The following is a 6,820-nucleotide window of genomic DNA, read 5'->3' as shown; positions in this document are numbered from 1 at the left end:
GCCATGATAATGGTTCTTTCTAACAACCTTATTGAGGCAATAATTATGTGTAATTTCTCGCTCAATTATGAATGAACTGTCCTCCGCAGTAAATTTTAAATATTTGGATATTAAGATTCTGTTGAATCCCAAAATTGTAAAAAAAATTATAGATATAAATTACTTATATAAGCAAGTCCGCAATAAGCTAGGTTGTGCTAGATTGGTAGACTCGATGTAATACCCCAGAAATCCGTTATTATTTTTTGATGATTTTCCAGAATCTAATTAGTGATTATCGGAAGGGTTTGTGGCTCGTGGATGGAGCGGAAGTGTTTCGAGTGAATAATTATTCAAGAAGCGTCATTTTAGGGAGGGGGCGCAAGGATTGACTTTTTATTCGTTGGGTTTCTCTGAACACTTCCTTCATAAAAGTCGTAGAGCGCGTCGATACGAGTTCGTTGACATGTAGACAGCCGAAATCGGAGTTCGTATGAGAGAGTTATGGTCTGCGGAAGTTTCGGATATTTTTGGAAAATCTCTATAAATAGAAATTTCCAGTTTCGGAAATTTACTATTAATATTTTTGGAAACTTCCCTTTTCGGAAAGTTTGAAACGCTCACTTCTCTTTCCTGACTTTCGACTGACCCGACCCGTACTCGGCTGATCCGACCCTGCTTTTCCGGCGACCTCCGGCCTTGAAACTTGGACAGACTTCTTTGCCTCCACCGTGGGCTCCTCCCTGTGGCATCCTCTAGCGACGATTTACACCATGTGCCGCACTGGAAGGCAACAAAGTTTAGTGCAATCGGACCCGATCGGTTCTTCAATCTCCAATGACGGTGGGGCTTCAAACCAAGCTTGTGGAGCTCACAGCAGCCTCCTCTGTCGATCTTTAGTGGTTGTTTGGAGCGATTTACATGGGAATTGGTTCAACACAAGGTGAATAGTGATCCTCAGCTTGTGAGCTTTATTTTGGCGGATCTAAGCTAAGTTGGTTCAAACCCCAGGTATTAAAGTTGTTCTATTTGGTGTTCTTGACATTTTGGACGGTTGGATTAAGATGGTTTTGAGTTTTGGCCGGTGGTGGTTGTTCCACCACCTGTGGCGACGTTTCGACAATGTAAGGGACGGTTTCTTGTGTTATTTATCATCTACTCGTCGATATGAGCATTTCGATATATAATATGCAATTTTTGGATATCGTATGAATATGTTATGATTTTTACGGTTTCGAACCGTTCGATTATTCGATCCGTGAGGATTCGAGCGTTCGATTGACTTGTGGTTTTGATATATCGATTGTAGAAGCATTCCGGAGACTTTGCGTGGTCTCGGATGAGGTTTCTCCTTGATTGGCGTTACTTCAGGGCTGTTCGATTAGGAGATTTGAACTTTAATTACTTGGTGATTCGTGTACTGATTTGAGACCATTGATGATTAGGTGCTTCTCAAGGTTATTTGGACGAGTTGTTGGTGAAAATGTAGTTCGATTCTGTATAGAAGACGCAACAGGATTTTGAGGTGAGTATTCTCACAATGTTCATTTATGAATGAAGTTACCTTTATAATTTTGAGAGTTATTGAGTTAACTGCAAACTATAGTTGGTATTAGTGACATTCCTGAGTGAATGATTACGTGTGTGTGTGTGTACTTGAAATATGTATATTCTTATGGGTTGATGGGTAATTTAAGCAATAGGGATTGATGGGTTTCATTATATTGTTTTGAGGCTTGACTTTTCGGGAAACATTGTTTTAGGAATTACGAATTTCTATTGTTTGAAAAGTGTCAAGATTTGGTGTGAGTTGTGTATTTACATGAGCATTTACCTAAAGCATAATTAGCTACAATGAGCCACGCTCATACTACCGATAGCTGTTCCAAACAGCCATCGAGGGTGTGACTGACGGAAACACCACCAGACATGCTATCGCTTGAGCTCTGGCTTAGCCCAGGATCACAGCTGACACGCCGCCACGTTCCGCACCAACATCACTTCGCTGAAGTATCAGTAGCTGGGAACAGAAGCATATCAGTCTCACATCGAAAACAAGTAAGAGATCAGTCTCTTCCCCACCTATAAAAGGTTCACTCTTCTCTCCTCATTAATTATGCATTTACTAGTTACCTAACGTTATTCTGTCAACACAAATATATTAACTGACTTAGGCATTAGAGTAGAGGAGACCGCGGTTGTGTTTTTTATTTGACAGATAGTGAAGGCAACAAGAACATCACAAGTAGTGGTTCGCCCTCCGAACTCGCATTGATCAAGGTTCGGCTACCGCTGAGTCTCAGACATTAACATTGGCACTGTCTGTGGGAATCCTTGAGCAAAACGTCACCCTACCACAACAATCACCATGACTAACTGTAGCAGGGAATTTTCTGAAGAGCAAGCAGACCAGTACGTCAACCCCCAACCCACCAACCCAGCGACTAACGTTAACCCAGCGGTTAACGTTAACCCAGCGGTTAACGTTAACCGCGCACTATTCAACACTCCTGTCAACCCTGGCATGGAACCACAAGACACCCTCTAGGTCCCATTAACTGAAACTATAGCGGAGGCTCGTCCAGGCAGTAGTCGCTGCTCACCGGGCCAGGACCTCGCCGCTATGTATGAGCTGGCACTAGCGGACCTCCATAAGGCAAACAGGGAGCACGAACAAAAGCGTAAGGAAAAGGCCGAAGCCTAGAAGAAAGTGGCCACGCTGATGTCAAAATTCAATGAGCTAAAGAAGGTGCTGGAAGCAAGTGCTAACCCAGCGCAGAGCGAGCAATCACAAAGTACCAGACGTAGTCGACCTAGGGGCGGAAGATTAATACCCGCACCAGTCATACAGATGCAGGTCCCGCTAAACCCATCCAAGCTGTTGGGAATGGGCCCTCCACCACCACCACTTTTGATGATAGAACAGGAAGCGGAATCACAACCACGCACCAACCTCACCGCAACTAGAGCAAGAACCGAGGGCAGGTGGGAGTTCGCTCAGCAGAACCTCCAGGCAAGACCAGCTGGCGACTTAACCGCCCTGATCTTGGAAAGAATGCAGCAACTGGGGCAAAGGCTGATCCGGGCCGAGACAGGCGTCCCAAAATCAATCCAAAATCCGCTCTTTGCGTCAAGGCCAGGACCATTCACCGCCAGAATCCTGCAGGCCGTCAGACCAGTGCATGCAAAAACGCCAAAAATGCCACAGTATAGTAGCCTCATTGACCCTTTCGTCCATATAGACACCTTCAAAAAAGTCACTAACAACAAGGAATTCGATGACGCCACCCTCTGCCACTTATTCAGTGAGACGTTGGATAGTAAGGCAATGAGCCGGTTCTTCGAGTACCCATCGGGATCCATCGACTCATTCCATGTACTATCGAATGCTTTCCTATCACAGTTTATCCTTTTGGCTATAGGACATCATAACACAAGCTAACTGTTCAGCGTCAAATAGGGATCAAAGGAAACATTGAAAGCGTTTGTCACTAGGTGGAGAGCAGCGGCATCTCGGTGCCGCAATCTTGACAAAATGATGGCACTGGCAGCCTTTAAACAAGGACTCCTAAAGGGACCATTTCTCTATCGCCTCAACTACAATTATCCAAACGCTGCGTATGACCAAGTCATGAGCGAGGCCTTCCTCCACGCACAGGTAGAGTTCATCACATATGGAGAAACCCCACCACCTCCACAAACGCCAGCAAAGTCAACTCAACCTTCCTCCAGCTAGCAGGAGACCGCTAACAAAACCCCTGCCACATAGCCAACTGACAAAAAGAGAGAGTGGTAGCAAAACAACTACCATAGCAAGCGTCAAAAGGATCAACATTACCACAACAAGGTCAATCGCTCATTCCACTGGGATAATCACAACAAGAAAGCAGAGTCCTCCCAGCAGTACGCAGTGTTCACAGTCCTCACAGCCTCATATGAAGAAATATATGTTCAGTGCAAGGACCAAATCCAACCGCCACCCCTAAAAAAATTCTGAGAATGGGCAAACCGAGGAACACCGGCAAGTAGTGCAAATACCATGAAGACAGCTGTCACAACACCAATAATTGCAACGCTCTCAAAACGGCAATCGAGACTATATATCGGGATGGCAAGCTGGAACAATTTAAAGTACGACAGCCACTGCCTGTGGTTGCCATTATTGAGCACATGCGTCGCATCAACACCATCGACGGTGGCGCTCCTATCAGCAACATTCTTATAGGGCAAGAAAGCGTTATGCGCGTGCCAACCACCCCAAAGAAGTTTGCAACATCCGCTGTGAAAGATCCGCTAAGTTACCAAGATTTGGATGGGAACCCATAACCTTCTCCGAGGAAGAAGAGCGCAGAGTACATCTCCCCATGACGATCCATTCTTGATCAACGCCATGCTCGACAAATGCTCAGTGGGAAGGGTCCTCATTGACAGCGGATCCGCTATCAATGTCATCTTCAATGGTTGCTACAACCAACTCCAACGAAACAGAAAGCTACTCCAAGATCACGAGTCGCTGCTCAGCTTCTCCGGTGACGTCACACAACCGCTGGGTTCTGACTACATACGCCTATCCATCGGTGCTAGCCCATGCACAGCAGAGATACATACAGAATTTATTGTTGTCGACTGCTTCAGTTCCTACAATGCCATCATCTGCCAACCGGCACTTAACAAGCTAAAGTGCATCATTGCCGGATACATGCTTCTCATGAAGTTCCCTACACCCAACGACACGGGCTGTGTGAAGGGAAGCCAACAGCTAGCGCGAAATGCTACTCAACAACAGTAGCGCAATCAATGCGCCGCCATGAGACCTTAACGATAGGAAATCATGTGCCGTTGACGGATGCAATTGAAGACCCCAAAGAAGACGAAAAGAAGTATGTAAAAAAGGAACCTGTCAACCCAGAAACATCCCTACAAGTCATCAGCATCTCTGACGAACACCCTAAGAGGACAGTCAACATCGACGCTCAGCTCATCCCATAGATAGTGACGGTACTCAAACAATTTCTGCGTGATAATGCCACTGTGTTCGCATGGTCCTATGCCGACATGCCAGGCATCTCCCCTGAAATCATCATGCACAAGTTAAGTATCAAACCATCTTTCTATCCAATCAAAAAAAAGCGAACGACCTTTGATGAAGAAAGATATCATGCAATAGGGGATGAGGTCGCAAAACTACAAGGCATTGGGTTCATCCGCCAAGTCAAATATCCCCAATGGATTTCCAACTTGGTCATGGTAAAAAAGCCTAGCGGAAAATGGCGAATGTGTGTAGGCTTCAAAGGTCCCAACAAGGCATACCCCAACAATAGTTTCCCGCTACCTCGCATTGACCAGTTGGTCGACGCAACAGCCGGACACGAGCTGCTCAGCATGATGGATGCTTTCTCCGGATACAACCAAATCAAGATGCACCCCGGCGACCAAGAATGCACCACCTTCATAACCAACAAAGGCCTATACTGCTACAATATCATGCCTTTCCGATTGAAGAACACCAGAGCAACATACCTGCGGTTGATGAATGCCATGTTCGAGGAGTACCTTGGCAAAATAATAGAGGTATACGTGGATGACATGCTAGTAAAGAGCATCAAAGCCAGTGAACACGTGGCAAACCTCCGTGTCATATTCGCCATTCTCTTAGCCTACGGTATGCGCCTCAACCCTGAGAAATGTTTTTTCGGCGTCACCACTAGCAAATTTCTGGGCTACATTGTCAGGAACGAGGCATAGAGGCTATCCCCGACATGGTACAAGCAATCCTCAACATGAAATCCCCGGTGTGGAAGGTGCACGTTCAGAGCTTCCAGGGCATACTAATCGCCCTTTCTTGTTTCATCTCCAAGCTCATCGACAGATGTCTCCCATTCTTCAAAGCCATGAAGAGGACCCACAAGAAGGAAATTGATTGGACCCCGGACTATGAAGTGGCATTCCAAAGTTTGAAGCAATATTTAGCAGCAATCTCACTCCTCTCCATTCCCTTATAAGGTGAGATACTTTACATATATCTTGCGGTATCCACATCAGCACCATCGTACGAAGAGAGGGACAGGACAAGCTCCCAGTATTTTACGCCGGCAGAGGTATGAACAGCGCTGAGACAAGATACACACCCCTGGAGTAGCTCATTCTCGCACTCATCGTCACCGATAAACGTCTCCGCCAATACTTCCAAGCCCATACAATTCATGTCCTAACAAATCAACAGCTGAAGCAGGTAATGCAGAACCCCAAACACTCTGGCCGCCTTAGTAAGTGGGCCATCGAGCTCAGCAAGTTCAACATCGAATACAAGCCATGAACCGCTATGAAAGGCCAAGCGGTACCAGACTTCATCGCTAAGCTCACTGAACGTCAAGATGAACCTACCCTAGGGGCAGAGGAAAGCGGTACAGCCATGACAACCACCGAGGAACCAACACCCAAGCAACAGTCAAAATGGAACCTCCATGTCGATGGCTTAGACTGCGCCAAGGCCTGTGGAGTGGGAGTCATCTTGACGAGGCTAAAGGGACTGAACGTAGAGTACATGTTGAAATTCAACTTCATAGCCTCAAAGAATATAGAGGAGTATGTGGCACTCATTATAGGCTTGCTCCTCAACTTTGACTCAGGCACTGATAGTGTCAACATATTTAGCGACTCCCAACTAGTCGTCAACCAAGTCAACAACATCTTCCAGGCCAAGGATAAATAGCTAACGGCATACTTAGGGTACGTCAAAACTCTGCTTAGGAAATTCAAGTTCCACACCATCACACAAATCCCTACAGAAAAGAACACCAAGGCAGACTCTCTCGCAAGACTGGCAGCCGCTCAGCCACAC

Source organism: Rosa chinensis, chromosome 1 (genome assembly GCF_002994745.2).
Source record: "Rosa chinensis cultivar Old Blush chromosome 1, RchiOBHm-V2, whole genome shotgun sequence".
Classification (NCBI taxonomy): Eukaryota; Viridiplantae; Streptophyta; class Magnoliopsida; order Rosales; family Rosaceae; genus Rosa; species Rosa chinensis.
The sequence above is the reverse complement of the archived record's forward strand: the minus strand, read 5'-3'. Positions refer to the sequence as shown.